This window comes from Hemitrygon akajei, unplaced genomic scaffold (assembly GCF_048418815.1).
Source record: "Hemitrygon akajei unplaced genomic scaffold, sHemAka1.3 Scf000045, whole genome shotgun sequence".
Classification (NCBI taxonomy): domain Eukaryota; kingdom Metazoa; phylum Chordata; class Chondrichthyes; order Myliobatiformes; family Dasyatidae; genus Hemitrygon; species Hemitrygon akajei.
The window spans coordinates 6,918,404-6,935,094 of record NW_027331931.1 but is presented as its reverse complement, the minus strand read 5'-3'; the positions used below and the strand labels follow the sequence as shown (position 1 = coordinate 6,935,094).

At 47.2% G+C, this 16,691-nt stretch overlaps 1 long non-coding RNA gene across 1 annotated transcript; it reads right to left on the bottom strand.

Annotated features, from left to right (window-relative positions):
• Window positions 1–7,480: 7,480 nt before the first annotated feature.
• Window positions 7,481–16,691, bottom strand: LOC140720612 (uncharacterized). Its single transcript, XR_012097225.1, has 3 exons — window positions 16,643–16,691; window positions 9,048–9,436; window positions 7,481–7,862 (listed from the first exon to the last, which is right to left on the bottom strand). It is a non-coding gene; the product is annotated as an uncharacterized lncRNA (long non-coding RNA).

Sequence of the window (16,691 nt, the reverse complement as noted above, 5' to 3'; positions counted from 1 at the left end):
GAGGGAGAGGGGTTACGGATCGGAAACAAGATGCACGGGTGAGGAGGCAGAGTTAAGATGCCACTAAACGACTCCTTTGCACGCATCTTCGGAAACAGCTCTATTACCATCTGTCATGTTTTCATTTTTCCTTTTCAGGGTTCTTTCGAAGACCTTGACCTGGAGTTACACGCTGACTTCAGTTCTTTGCGGGAATGGGACTGGAGTATCAGAACTGTCCGTTATTCGATATGCCAAGGGTTCGGCCTGAGAGTCTCGGCCGCACTTGGAAGCCTGAGATCTCGGGGCTCTGGAGATGGCCGGGTCGAGGGTCGGTGTCACGGCAGGAGACCCGTGTGTCACCGGTGAGGCCGGAAACACTTTTGCTGTGGGCCAGAAGACCTGAGAGCTTTACTGTCTTCGGGCACGGATCTCGGTTGCTGTTATGTCTCCCACTCGCCGTGAAAATTGGGGTCACCTCCCTCTCGCTTATTAGGGGGAGAGAGAACCTGTGGTTTGTCGAATGCCGGATGTAACGAGAAGTCTTTGGGGTATCTGCAAGTCTGTGTCTTTGCTGTTGCCTACCTCACGTTTGTGCTCGGTGGTGGTGTTGACGCATTTTGCCGGGATTGTTGCTCGCTGCCGCACGCGGGGAGAGGAGAGCTGGGGAGGGGGGATTTGGAGTTGTCACGTTTAACCATCATTAACTCTTTGGGGCACTTCTCTGTTTCCGTGGATGTTTGAGAGGGAAATGCATTTCAGGATGTATATTGCATTCAATACTTTGAATTGAATTGGACCTTTCAACCTATAAACCTTTGAGCACCTAGCGAGGCTAAGCAGCCTCACAGTACGTCAGAAGTATCTGGATAGGGAGACAACGACCAATCCTGATCAAATTCTGGTAAACGAATCCAGATTACCTCAAACAAAGCTGCCCCGCTACTTTGTAACTGTCATGGTCCGGCCCGTGAAATTCGCGTTCCGGCTCACAGCCCGGTCCGTGGACTCCGGACTCCGCCTCTTCCGACTGTCCCTGGTCTCATTTGGGCTTCATCATAGGCACCTGATTCTCGTGTTGTGGCCGGGAATTTAAGTGGCCCTGGGTTCGAGGCTGGTGGCTGGTTCGTTTTGTCAGTATCCTGTCCTTTCCTCTGTGGGATTTCCGTCGTCAGTATCCTGTCTTCGCCTCCATGGGGTAAGTCAGGCCGTCCTTTTCGTTACCCTACGGTGGGATCTGTCCCTCCCGGTCCTTGCCTCCGTTGGGTAAGTCAGGCAATCATTGCCGTTACCCTGAGTTTGGACTGTTCCCTTCCTTCCCTACGCTTGAAGCCCTGCCCTGCAAACTGTGCCTGGAGCCTTGCTTCGCCTCGCCTTGTCTTGCCTTAATAATAAGATTATTAAGGGATTGGACACGTTGGAGGCAGGAAGCATGTTCCCGCTGATGGGTGAGTCCAGAACTAGAGGCCACAGTTTAAGAATAAGGGGTACGCCATTTTGAACTGAGATGCGGAAAAACTTTTTCACCCAGAGAGTGGTGGATATGTGGAATGATCTGCCCCAGAAGGCAGTGGAGGCCAAGTCTCTGGATGCATTCAAGAGAGAATTAGATAGAGTTCTTATAGAAATCGGGGTCAAGGGACATGGGGAGAGGGCAGGAACGGGGTGCTGATTGTGTATGATCAGCCATGATCACAGTAAATGGTGGTGCTGGCTAGAAGGGCCGAATGGTCTACTCCAGCACCTATTGTCAATTGTCTATTGCCTCTGCCTGGAGCCTTTCCCCGCCTAGCCTTGACACTGCCCGGAACTTTGCCTCGCCTTGCCTGTGTCTGGAGCCCCGCCCTGTTTGGAACTGTCTCATTAAGTCCACGACTCCGCTAGGTAGGTCCGGCCGTTTTGCCGCTACCTAGCGTTGGGACCTGTTTCGTTGTTTTCAGTGTTCTGTGTAATGTGTCCCGGCCCTACGTACTGTACCCAAGGAGGGTTCCCGGCTCGGTGTTCCATGTTCCTGTCTCTCCTTCGGCTCTGTGTTCTGCGTCCCTGTTCTTCCCTGATCAAGGCTCTGCGTTCCTGTCTCTTCCTCGACCAAGTCAAGGCTTCGGAGTCTCGTCCAGTCCCAGTCACGTCCAAGGTCTTTGTCCTGTCCAAGCCAGCGCTTTGTGTTCTCGTCTTGCCATGTGCCTCACCCAGCCCAGGAGTACCTTGCCCAGCCCGGTGCTGGGGTTCCTTCGTCCTGTGCTGGGATTCCCTTGTCATGTCCAGGAGTCTCACGTCCAGTCCTGTTGCCTCTCCTCGTCCTGTAGCCTCGTCCTTTAGCCTCGTCCTGTCCTCGGCTGGTTCTGTAGTCCGAGCCCGAGTCAAGTCCCGGGTTCTGGGTCCTTGTCCAGTCTCTGGCTCGGAGTCCAAGCCCAGGCTCCTAGTTCCCAGTTCGATCTCCTGGTTCTGCTATCCTCGTTATTCCTAGCCCAAAGTAGCAGAGTGTGTAGAAAGTGAAACCCCGTTAACCCTAACCCACGGGATTGAGTCAAGTGTGCAAGTGTGCCAATTTTCAACATGGAGATGACAGGGCGGTGAAAGATCAATTAGACCATGGAACTTTATGAGAAATACTGGCCGTTATTTAGGATTATATGGTACCGGGGCAGGAAGGGGTCGTGGGCATCATCGGAGTAACAACGAAAGGTAATTCAGTCGGAATAAGTAAAAAAAGCAGCAGTGTGTTCCCTATCGTTGTGAGGTGTCTAGTTGGAAGATGAGATGCCGTTCTCCTCATTTATGTTATGCATACTATGGCAGTGGAGAATGCCCCAGACAGAAGAAAGAAGTCCGAATATCAGTGGATTAAGCATTAAATTGTGATGAGCTCAGGATCAACCATGCTCGCAGTCCGAGCAAATCCAGGTTGTGTTTTATTTTCCGATGTAGTGGAGACATCATTGTGAACCCTGAAAGTGCAGTAGGCTCGGTCGGCAGGGCACAGCCCTAACAAGCTAATTAAGGTCTGAGACCTTGGTCAAAGTTATCTCAGAGCTCAAATCTCTTGCGGTGCCCAAACTTTTGAATGATGCTCCTTTCCAATTTTTCACTGTAAAATTGTACAAAACAAAACTAATATACTAATCTTGCTTAAGATGATGAAAAAATTTTCATCTTTAACTTTATGACTTCTGGAGATCATTTCAACTTCTCTTCACTTAAATATTCACAGTAACATACATTTTGACGAGTGGTGCCCCAGACTTTTGCAAGCCACTGTATGTCGCTAATAATAGTTTAGCTTCTGTGTGTAACACCCCCTGGTCCTCCGCTTCAAGGAGAGAATGACAGATTATCCGCTGATATTGGAAATGTTCTATGTTCGGAAATTTCCTGGTGAAACACTTGTGCAGCGGCTCCACAGCAATCACGTCCATCACTCACGGGGAGCAGAAAATCAGAACACTATTATATATTATTGCATCATGACTTTTCCTGTCCGTGACGGCATCTGTTCCGAACGTATTGGATGTCCCATTGTAAATCTGCTTCCATACCTTTATTGATGTTTGGACTTCTATTTCTTTCTTCGTGTCCAGATCAGCACTCCCGAGAACCCCGTCACACTATGTGAATATCCCAGCCACACTCACCCATGGAAGGTAAACTCGTACCTCAATTTTGACCCCTGTCTGCCCTTCGCTGACTAGCTGACAAAATGACCAATTTAATCCCACAACCGCCGACCCATTGAGCGAAGGGCTCTTCTCATGAGCCATTCTGTTCAGACCATTCAATACATAAGTAAACCGAGGTGCCATATTAGGAACATAAAAACAGAATAAACAATGTTGTGTTGTGTTTACAATGGAAGAGTCAAATAGGCAAATGCCATTGTCTACAACACTATCAACAACGCTAGCAATTCAGAGCATCTGCAAACCAATTGTTGTTACAATTGTTATGAATGCAGATGCTATGTCGGTTTAAACATATACACAAATTTGAGGGTCATGTGTACGGCGGTTGAATTACTTTGCTTCATACCGGTGCGAGCATTGGTGGCCGCTGGTTTACTACACGAAAGACTGCATGTATATCAATTGTATTCACATATAAAACGCTGTTGGTATCTCCGCAGGTCAGGCAGCATCTATGCAAATGAACAAACAGACGACGTCTCGGGCCAAGACCCTTCATCAGGGGGTAGAAAGGAAGGAGGAAGATGGCAGAATAAGAACCTCTTGAGGAGAGGAAAGGACAAGCTAGAAGGGAATGGGTGTTGCCAGGTTGGCGAAATAACAGTCTGAGTGATGATAGGTGAACAACGCAAAGGGCTGCAGAAGAAGGAAGCTGATAGGAGAGGAGAGTGGATCCAAGGAAAAGGGAAGGAAGAGGGGCGTCATGGGAAGGCGATAGGCAGATCAGGCGGAGCGATAAGAGGCCGAAGTGGGGAGAGGAAGTAGGGGAAAATACCGGAACTCAACGGAAATCGATGTTCTTGCCATGAGACTGCAGGCTACCTGGACGGAATTTGAGGTGTAGCACATCCGGCCTGAGAGTAGCCTCATTGTGGCACGAGAGGAAGCCACGGGTCGACATATCGGACCGTGAAAGGGGATCGGAAAGAAAATGGTTTGCCACTGGGAAATCTCGCTTCTGTTGATGGATGTGAGGTGCGACGAAGTGTTAATTAATTTGAAGAAAGGTCTTGGCCAGAAATGTCGACAGATTAATCATTTCCAAAGATGCTGCCTAACCTGTTGAGTTCCTCCAGCAATTTGTGCGAGTTGCAGTGAATTTGATTAAACGTTTACGTGCATTCAATATCTCCGTGAGCCTGAATATGATATTATTTTAAGGTTTTTCACTATGTTACAGGAACGTACAAACACCTTATTCTTTATTTTATTTTTCTATTGCAAGATCTATAAACGAGACAATTCCCAGAGTGAAACAGAACAGCCCATTTACAGCTTAACATTGGTCTATGGTGACAAAGTCCATGGATACACGGAATGGACAAGATCAACAATAACAATCATGAAACCGAGAGATGAGTCTGAGAGTGTTTCACATCAACATTCACTGACTTCTCCAATCGACATTTCTTCATCTTTGTCATGTTGTAATTTCGTGTCAAGCTATTCATACCTCATCACAATTGGGAGTTTACTTGAATGGCATCATGTTTATTTTAACCCCAGTTTTTGGAAAACACGTCAGCCTTGTGTGATATTAAATAGTTCGTGTGATGGAGCGAGTATAAATGAAAGAGCGTGGAGATTCGTCAGCTCAGAGTTTCTCCAGCGAGATCGCGGACAGCTAGAAGACAGGGTGAATCTCAGACAGCATGCGTGAAACCTTTTACCGTGTGAGGAAGATATGGTACTTGGTCATTGCCGTGATCGGTGTTCCTGGTAAGAACACAAGCAAATTAACATTTTAAGTTTTGTGTGCGCGGTCCGTGGACTCGTTCAGTGACCGACAGCGCTGTAGATGTCGGAGTGTCAGAGAGTGCGGTGCAAACATTGCGACCAATCTCTGCGTTCGTTCAGAAGTTCCCTTCCTTTTTAATTCATGGCTTCTGTTGGAATTAAACCGGCAGCTGAAGCGTCCGTAGAGAGGAAGATCGGGTAGATGGATTCATTTTGTAGATTCATAGCAGGCAGTTTTGATTTATCAATGCAAAGCCGCTGTCAAGTAAACCCCGATAATCCAGCGCGCTCGCCACCTTTACGGTTATTTGGTTTTATACCGTTTCATTAGAGCGACGTGCTTTAAATTCAAAATTCAAGTTATTGTGCTCTGATTAAAGAAATACCTGCAAATTTGAAGGGAACGCGGGAAGCGAATGGACTTTGAGATTCAGGGGAGAGTGGTCGATTGCATTTGTAAGTCAGACTCCGAATATAAGTCAAGTAAGGGCCTGTGTGCGTGTTTTGTACCAGGGTTTATTACCACGCCCTGTTATCCGTGAAGTGAAGCAGGAGTTAAGAGCAAGCCCAGCGGTGTCCGTTAGGGGTCAGATGGGGTAAGGTGCACGCGATACTCCGCTCTTGTACAATGTGCTTCGGAACATTTAGAATAATGCTGAAGTAGTTCGGAGCGGCCCCAAAAGAGGCAGATCTATTGGAGTACCGACACTGTCTTTGATGATATAAGCACCAGCGTGCTAAATACTTTAAAGTTCAGCGGGTCAAGCAGAAACCTCAAAAACGAAAATTGAAACTTTCTGATCGGATTGGTTGAGAGCGTGTGAAGTAAACCCGGACAAGGGTAGTTGCGGAATTTAAAAGAAGCCATCCAAGCGGAGGTGAGGGGAGGGGGTGCTGTGTGCGGGTGATAAACGAGGAGTCAAGAAGGAGACGCAGGCATTGGAACGGTGGAAATGAATTTGCTTTGAACTTTGTAGGTGGACAGAGGTGGAGGGAGCGGGACTTCGCTGCACAGTGAGAGTGCCAGGACATAGGTGACAGGAACGCGGTAATCAGCATCGCTGAGAAAGTTGCCGAGGTACCCAGGTTTTACACATCAGTCCAAAACCTGACGGGGGGAGATTTATATTGATTTCTCGGCGATCCGTTGATAACGCCTCCTTCCCAAACCCTGTTCCTTTTCCAGTATCGAGTACCTTCTCCGTTCACTCCGCATACATTCGTGAGAGGGATCTGAGATTCCTGCATTACTCCTTTTAAACCCCCAGAAATGAGTTGTCTGCACAGTTTGATTGTTCTCAATTTCCAGCTTGTCTCTGCCCTGAGACCCACTGATCGGTGAGACAGTAATTCACTCCTTCTGTTTGCTGTTCCCCCAGTGAATTTAGTGGCGATTGTGATCCTGCCCCGGGGAAAGTGCGGCCTCTCCACCTGCACCACTCGCTATCTGGTGGCCATGGCAACGGCGGATCTACTAACCATCATCTTTGATGTCATACTGTGGCGACTCAGTTATTACTACTTCCCCGGGACTTTCCTGGACATCACCCCCGTGTGCAGTGTGATCGGTGCCCTGGGACAGGCAGCCACTGACTGCTCTGTCTGGTTCACCGTCATGTTTTCATTTGATCGGTTTGTCGCCATCTGTTGTCAGAAGCGGAAAGCGAAGTATTGCACCGGGAAAACTGCGGCTGTGGTTCTGACAACAACCGGCGTCCTGATCTGTGTTAAAAATGTGCCCGACTTCTTCATATATCACTCTGTGAAAGTGATTGACAATATACCCTGGGACTATTATAAAGCCGGGCTACTATACGGATCCCGGGTGGGTGGGATATGACTGGTTTGCCACAGTTCTAACGCCATTACTCCCTTTCCTGTTAATACTACTGTTCAACGCTCTGACAGTCAGATATATTTTAGTGAACAGTCGCGTTCGTAAGGGTCTGAGGGGTCTGAACCAGGCGGAGAACCGCAGTGACCCGGAGATGGAGAGCAGGAGGAGGTCTGTGATCTTACTTCTCACCATCTCCGGGAGCTTCATCATCCTGTGGTCGGTATTCGTTGCCGAATTCCTTTATTATATCATCGCCGGATTGGATCCATATAATTACAACGATTCGGAATACATACTTCAACACGCTGGAATCATGCTGATGATATTAAGTTGCTGCACAAACACGTTAATTTATGGGGTAACTCAGTCCAAGTTCAGAGAGCAGTTCATCAGCGCAGCGAAATACCCGCTCACTTCAATTATTCAACTGATTAATGAACAGAATTTCTAAGATCTTCTCAGAGGCGGTCGCAGTGTTTTCATCTTGTTACTATGGAACTGACGGTCACCATAAACACAATCTCTCACAGTCTGGTACTTAGCACAGTTGCTGTATTTTACACTCCGGGTTTATCAGAGCCGCAAACACCAGTTTCACTCCTGAATCTCCCAGTCCATTCTTTCCGAATCTAAACACAAACAGACAAATTGAAGAACAAAGTGATTCAAACCGTACATCGGAGGGAATTTCTCTCATTCGGATAGTTCAAGAACGTTAAGCACTTCAGTAAATCACTATTCGGAGTTCCCATCACTCTCAATGTCCCTCACTGTCCATATCCAGGTTATTCACCGAATGCAGCAATTTAGTCGGCAAATGTGATTTTGTAAACTCCTCATGTTCTGTCTCATTTCCCGATGGTTACAAAAGTGTTCCTGATGTGAAATGGTCAAAAGGGCAGGCCCACAGTGAGGAAGATTTATGAATGTGGAACTGTCGATGGGATAAATTGGAAAAGACTACATCTGAGGAAAAGATAGGGGAAGACAGAACAAGAACGTGGGACGGGAATGCGGACAAGATATTCCACATGAGGATAGGAGATGGGGAAGAGAGATCCCACAGGAGAAACGGGATGGGGAAGAGAGATCCCAAAGCAGGAAGGGGGAAGTGGAAGAGAGACCACAGAGGAGCAAGGGGATGGGGAAAAGAGATCCCGCAGGATGAAGGGGGATGGGGAAGAGCGGTCCCACAGCAGTAAAGCGATGGGAGAAGTTAATCCAACAGATCGGATGACGCAGAAACCGATTTTTCTGGAGGGGTGGGTGTGACTTAAGTCCCACAATCGGGAGAGGAGATGCGCGCATGGGTTCTGGGTATCTGTTAGTGAGCACAGTCACACAGGTGGACTGCTGGTGATAGTCACACATGGGGAAGGGCAGGAGAGTACAATCTCACAATGCTATTTCTTTCCTTCTCACTGGGACAGTTTGCTGACGGTCTCTTGTCCCTCACCGGGAAGGGAGTGTGAATCTCTGACCCACCTGCTGCAGTCAGTGTCGGTCTGGGTGTCAGTAACAGTGAGAAAGAATATTGTCAATGGAAATGTCACAGGCAGTGAGAAACACGGTAATTCCTGTGATTTACTACCATTAAACCAATGGCCGTTGTTCACTGATCTGATGAAGTCTCCAACATCCCTTCACAAGGAACCACAGAACCCTCCCGCCTTGGAGATTTACTGATCGATCCCCTGGGCATTTGTCACAATTCTTCTTAATCTGATTTTCTACAGTTTTATCCAAATTCCTTTACATTGAACCAACACAATGGAACGGTTTCACAGTTCAAAGGAAGAGACAAGTCAAGTTACCTCAACTCCTGGCACTTGTGCAGCCCGGGTCCCAGCCGCAGGATTCCTTCACACTGAATGAGGCAGTGTCCCAGGTCGAAATGTTATATTGTATCACAGAGTCCGATGACATGAGACAGGACCGCGCAGTCAATCGGAGTCAGTGTCATTCCACTGAATGAAAGTGTTTCCACAGATCCCAGTGCGGCCTGAGCCAGTCCACGATTCTGAGACTCAAACAGGTAGTGCAATGTGTTCAGGAGGCTCCTTTTACCAGCTTCACTCCTCATGTTTCCACTCCGGCGTTTAACCTCCTCCTTCACCCAGTCAATCACCCGGCAGGGTTAAAAAGTACCAGCAGATTCACCTGGAGTCTGAGTCTTCCGTTATAAACTCTATTTTATTAGTAACTACGTGAATAAAGTGATATAGAAGGAGATAAAGTAAACAGGTTAGCAGAGTTTATATGTGCGCATACCTATCTATATATATATGTATGTGTGTGTGTGTGTGTGTGTGTGTGTGTTTGTGTGTGTGTGTGTGTGTGTGTGTGTGTTTGTGTGTGTGTGTGTGTGTGTGTTTGTGTGTGTGTGTGTGTGTGTGTGAGTGTGTGTGTGTGTGTGCGCGTGTGTGTGTGTGTTTGTGTGTGTGTGTGTGTGTGTGTTTGTGTGTGCGAGTGTGTGTGTGTGCGTGTGTGTGTGTGTGCGTGTGTGTGTGTGTGTGTGTGTGTGTGTGTTTGTGTGTGTGAGTGTGTGTGTTTGTGTGTGTGAGTGTGTGTGTGTGAGTGTGTGTGTGTGTGTGTGTGTGTGTGTGTGTGTGTGTGTGTGTGTGTGTGTGTGTGTGTGTGTGTGTGTGTGTGTGTGTGCCCAAGCTTCCCCAGCTCAGGTGATTGGGTGATACAGTCTCACGGTGGGATGGTAAGTAATCAGTTCAGTTCTGGAATTTGGTTTGAGTAGAGTTGGAGAGAAAGAGTTAGAGTGTTGGTTTATCTTCCAGTGCCGATGCCGATCCTCCAAGTCGTCCTCCTTGCTTCCGAAACCTATTTAAAAGTCACCAACTTGTGACCACAGAAAAGGGGATGCCATCTTCTATGGTGGATTTATCAACCCCAGACCAGGGTTAAACACACCGGCCGTACTCACTGGTGCAGGGTCGGGGTCATGATAACGTTTGATCATTTTTACGTGGACGAGCTTGGTAGCCTTTCATCGCTCAGGAGTCCTAATAACATAATTTAAAGGATCAATTTTCTTAATTATTTCATATGGTCCACTAACTCTCGCTTGAAGGGGGTTGGTAAGGAGAGGAAACAGCATCAGGACCCTTTCTCCAGCACGATATCTCTGCTCCCTCGCTCTTCTGTCATACCTCTGTTTCATGTTTATCTGAGAGTGCTGTAAATTCTGCTTCACAAGGTCACAAGCCTTGTTAAGTCTGTCTCTGAATTCGGAAACGTAACTGAGCCCGCTCCTACTCACATTCTGATCTGATCAATGCTCTCTGAGTAGGGTCAAAGGTGACATAATGTGCTTAGCTCTCAATTCTTTAACTACCCCCTGGAATGTTTTCGAAGTAAAGTTACTTCAGATTGGATTTCTTTAGGTAGACATACCAGTGTGAAAAGTTTGATAAGTGCTTTTACCACAGTCTTGGCCTTGACGTTCCCGAGAGGCACAGCTTCATGGAACCTAGACATCGCACACATGATGGTTAACACACACTCATAACCAGCTGCAGTCCTTGGCAATGGGCCAACACAATCCACTATGACCCTAGAAAAAGGTTCACCAAAAGCAGGTGTTGGTCTAAGTGGTGCCGCTGGGATCACCTGATCAGGTTTTCCCGCAGCCTGACAGGTATGGCAAGTCCTGCAAATGTTCACAACATGCTTCCTTAAATTAGGCCAGTCGGATTCCTTCATAATGCTGTTTACTGTCTTCCTCACTCCAAAGTGTCCACCTAAAGGCATGCTATGAGCCATGTTTAAAATCTCAGCCCTGTAGTCTTTCGGGACCCCAACTTGATGTTCAATGGCCCAATTCTCACTTGCAGGCACAGTAGGTGATCTCCGCTTTCTCAGTAACACCCCATCCTTAAGATAATATCTTACTGACTCTCTCTGAACCTCCTCTCCTGTGAGAGCTGTCTCCCTTAACGCAGCAATTTCAGAATCTCGACTTTGTTCCGCTAAAAATTCATCCCAGGACAAGGACAAACCTTTCTCCTCCTCCTTACTACCCACATTCTGATGCAATGTGGAAGGCAGAAAAGTCTCTGACAAAATTCTCATAAATTAAACCACTGTCAGACCAAGGAGATGGTGGTGGACTTTAGGAGGTCTAGGCCCCATATGGAGCCAGTGATCATTAATGGAGAACGTGTGGAGCAGGTTAAGACCTACAAGTATCTGGGAGTACAGTTAGACGAGAAGCTTGACTGGACTGCCAACACAGATGCCTTGTGCAGGAAGGCACAGAGTCGAATGTACTTCCTAAGAAGGTTGGCGTTATTCAATGTCTGCAGTGAGATGCTGAAGATGTTCTATAGGTCAGTTGTGGAGAGCGCCCTCTTCTTTGTGGTGGCATGTTGGGGAGGAAGCATTAAGAAGAGGGACGCCTCACGTCTTAATAAGCTGGTAAGGAAGGCGGGCTCTGTCGTGGGCAAAGGACTGGAGAGATTAACATCGGTAGCTGAGCGAAGGGCGCTGAGTAGGCTACGGTCAATAATGGATAACTCTGAACATCCTCTACATAGCACCATCCAGAGACAGAGAAGCAGTTTCAGTGACAGGTTACTATCAATGCAATGCTCCTCAGACAGGATGAAGAGGTCAATACTCCCCAATGCGATTAGGCTTTACAATTCTACCTCCAGGACTTAAGAACTTTTTAAAAGCTATTAAATGCTTTTTGAGACGGTGATTTAGATGCATATCATATTTTTTTACTGAGTTAAGTATTGTATGTAATTAGTTTTGCTACAGCAAGTGTATGGGACACTGGAAAAAAGTTGAATTTCCCCATGGGGATGAATAAAGTATCTATCTATCTATCTATCTATCTATCTAATTGCATCAGCAGCTTTTTTAGACAGGGTTCGGGCTACTGCGCATGTGAGGTTCACATCAGTATCTGTGCGTGTGTCGTCAGACACAAGCTTGCTTGTTAGCTGTATTGTTGAATAAACTTCACCCTGGATAGGTGCCAACCTAATATTTACCAAACCCAGCAACATTACTAAGCTTACGAAGATCATGTTTACATTATGAAAATTCCCAAACAACCCATCCATTCCGATCTTTCGACTTTCAGCTTTACTCGTCTCCATAGTAACCCAGTCAGGTGGTCTCTCAAAACCAAAACAATCCTTTCTCTCTATATTGCAATCGTGCAAAACAACTCCACAACCTTGAAGGTGTTTACTTCCTATTGCGAAAACAAAATTCAACAGAGATTCACATAATTTACAGGCCATTGTCCTGCAAGCAGGGTCAAAGGTCGCGAAACCAGTCCAAACCTCCCAAGTTCTTTATTCAAAAATCCAGAAACAGCCATTCTCCATATTTCCAATAAAATTCGCATCACCAACTTTCAACTCATCACCAACTTTTAGAACACCGTCCAACACAAATAACTGAGAATCCTCAATTTCCACCGGCACCTAGGTTAACCCTTTATTCACTGAACCAAGTCCATCCGGCTGAAAAAGACGGCATTCCTTTTCCACCGAGTCAGACAAAGTCAGACACCTCAGACGGGAGGCAGCAGGTATTGACGAGGTCGGTGAGCCCGAACTTGGAATACTGCCTTTGGGTTTGGACGCCTGTTACGTACCCCGTAACGGGTTAAAGAGCCAGCAGAAATGGGCCTACACGGAGTCTGAGTCTGCCGTTATAAACTCTATTTTATTAGTAAGTACGTGAATAAAGGAATATAAAACGAGATAAATTAAACATGTTAGCAGAGCTTATGCACATATACAGGTGAGTAAATAAGCTTCCCCAGCTCAGGTGATTGGGTGATACAGTCTCACGGTGGGATGGTAAGTAATCAGTTCATTTCAGGAATTTGGTTTGAGTAGAGTTGGAGAGAGAGAGTTAGGGTGTCGGTTTGTCTTCCAATGCCGATGTCGATCCTCACGTCCTCCTCCTGCTCCCGAAGCTTACAGTCACCGACTGTGACCGCAAGAAAGGGTTGCCGTCTTCTGTGGTGAATTTATCAACCCCAGACCAGGGTTAAACACACTGATAGCTCCCGACCCGTCACCCCTCTGTCCACACTGCGAGCAAAAACCCCACCCTTGTCGTGGGCACACAAAGCTCACCAGTGTCCTCCTTGCCTCAGGGGTCGTGTGTCTCCTGTGGTGTGTCTTGTGTGTCTCTGGTGTGTGTCTCCTGTGGTGTGTCTTGTGTGTCTCTGGTGTGTGTCTGATTAAAAAGTCAACTGACCTTGTATATATCTCCAAGTGCTGAACACGAGCTGTCCATCACATAGTTCCGCCTTTCAGTTTCCAAGGCAACTCACAGACTTTCTGTCTCCCTGCTGCTGATTTAGCACACAAGCTGTTCGCTCCCCCCTCTCTCTTTTAAAGGAACAGTCCACTTTACAATAATCTTTCGGATCTCGTCACAATCTAAACATAGCTACAAGATCTGTGATATATTCGCATATTTTTAAGAAAGCTTTATTGATTGAATCTCAGCTGATGGCGGAAATTTCAAAACCTTGCAACATTTCATGGACGTACATGCATGTGTAAGTCACGTGAACCTTTTCCCCGCTCCCATTTTACCGCAGATCTGCCTTGTTTCCGAGGCTCCGCCCCCAGCTCTGATGACATGAATTACAGTCCTGCCTTCCTTCAGTTCTGTGTTGAAGCGGGTCGGCGGCGGCGGCGGATCGTCTGTAGGATCCGGATTGGGAGACGACCATCACCCCCAGAGTCGGGAATCCGGGGGAGGGTTCACCGTCCGGGCGTGAAAACAAGTTCTCATCGGTGAGTCCCGAGTGTGGACGTCTGATGTAAGGTAATGCACCAGGTTAACTTCCCCGATCTGGTGGCCTCCCTGCGCTTGCTGGACAGAACCTGCCGGGGTCGGTCACAACGTACCGACTGAGATGATCCACCGCTCGGCCCCTCTTGCCCTGGTCCTAGGACCGTGATAGGGTGGTGATATCGAGGCTGTACTCATTCATTGAGGTTTATCCCGGGAGCTTTACCTTCATCACCCGGCCCCACATCGGGTCCAAACTTCACCTGGATCGATAGCCAGTGTCTACAATTGTTGTACATCATTCCAGGGCGCGGGAAGCGGCCCTTCCACCTGTTGTGTTCTTCCAGACATAGAAGTTAAACCGAGTAATCGCCCCTTCGGGACACTGCTCCATCTGTCTGAGTAGATCCATCTTTCGCCCATTCAGACAAGGCAGTGAGATCCAGATCTCTCACGGCCTCTCGTTTTGGGTGGCCATCGTTGTGTTTATCTTTGTTGAATCCATGCCACTGTTCCGACTTGCTGAAGCGCAGCCAATAATTCCGGTTTTATAACCCCAATAAATGCAAGAAATAAGCCTTTTCCTGTGATCTGGGTCTCTCAAACTTGTACAGCACATTACAACAGCACATTGAGGTGATAACATATTGTTACAAATCCTTATGGTTACTGATAGAGTGCAGTGTATATCGAGTTAGACTGGGAGATCAAGAGTCCAACTTATCACGTGGGGAACATTCAATGTGCTTACAACAGCAGCCTGGAAGGTTTCCTGGAGCCTGGTGCTCTGTGTTTTCAATGTTATTCTAAATCTCCGACCCGGCTGAGAAGAGAGAATAGCGAGGGTTATGAGGATCTTTGATGCTGCCTGCTTTACTGATGCAATGGGAAGTGCAGTCACAGTCCAGGGAGGGGAGTCTGGTTTCTGTCATGTCCTCAGCTGTGCCCACAGTTTTCTGCAGTTCCTTGCAGTCAAGGGTAGAGCGGTAGCCTTATGAAGGCGTTATGTATCCGGATGGGATACTTTCTGTGGCGCTTTGATAAGGTTTGGGGTGGGGCAATGTGCCTAAGCCAAAGTTATTGTTGTTTGATCTAGGCTTGTCATTTTAGAATCTTTTTATAACGTTTTGTTCAGTGCCCGTGTATTGCTGAATGACCACCAGTGACTGTCCTTGATCCCTCACCCACATGGTTCCATCTCCTCATTCACTCACATCTTGTGCAACCTCTCTCCAGCCCGTGTGTACCCACCTCAATGATGTACAGTACATCAGTAAAGTTTCCTTGTAACATTTGACATCATTGTGAGTTTTCCAGGAATCGTTTTTTTTGTTTTTGTTAGTTAGAACTACCAGAGGTTTAGTTGAATGCAGTACCTGGTGAGGTAAGAGTTACAAGCTACGAGCCCAGGGTATGGCGGGAAAGATTCCAGCATGTATAGAGCAGTAGTTGGTGATGGAATGTATACCTGCTTGTATATATTTTTTTTTATAACAGTGCACTTGATTGTATCCGTGGAAATTTGGTAAAATGAGGGGGAACTTCGATGAGACATAAAGTATGCCGCGGAGTTTGACAGTTGACAGTTTGATAGTTCCTGTTGTGTGAGGGTCTGAAACCAAGCACCGCCAGCTGAAGAGAGCCGAGATGTTTTTCTCTCTCCCTCTCTGGGTCTCGTGTGTCATGGGAATGATCGTCCTCAATATTCAGCAGAAGGAGAGTCTTTCAGTTAATATTGCAATCCTGCAGTGTAGTGATACATAAATGAGTGAGATTTTACAGGTGAGATGCAGGAGTGATGAGCCGAGATCACAGTCAGATCTGCGTTGGGCACAGTGAATACGGGATGCCAATTAAATTAAATATCCGCGGATACAATCCAGTGCATTGTTATTTAAAAAAAAAACTGTACTGTATATAAGCAGGTCTCCCCTGTTGTCAAGATCACAACAGATTCCTCATAGAAAAACTTGCAGGGGCAGATATCTGTCTGGTAAACCTTCCTCTGGTTTCCCACCTACCCACTCTTATCTGACAGAAAGGAAACAACACTGCAGACGGTGATCCACAACAGGTCCCACCAACCAACTATATAATGGAACAATCAACTCCTTACACCGCCTTCCCCCACGACCACCCCCCGCCCCGGCTGTAATCTCCAATGTGGGTGGTTCCATACTTCTGACCACCAACCGAAATGCCGTCTAGGATGGACAGATAGTATCAATCCCGCCAGTGAAGGAATAAACAAAGCGAATCCTCAGTTCCCTCGGTCGGGGATCGGTAAAGCCCCGAGTGTGGGCGGATCGGCTTCCTGTTACTGCAAGCAGTAGCCCGGGGACAGTTCCGAGATGCGGGAAGCTCGCACCTCCCGAGCCTTTGCTGATGATTCGGAGCTGGGTTGAAAGTGCGGCGATTCCAATAGCACTATCAGCTGCCCCGGTTCCCCGCGGGACCTGCACAGGAAGTCGATGCGTTCAATTCGATGAAGGGAATTATTAATTCACTTAAAAGCGATTCGCTACAGTTCTAATGTCGATCAACGTTATCAATTCCATTCGTGTTCATAAAAGTGTCTGACTGCCTTTGTGATGTTTATATTTCAGTATATAGAGCTTCTTACCGTGTACCGCGGCTCCAGGTTCTGTTACCACCCTGTCCCAGTGAGGCTG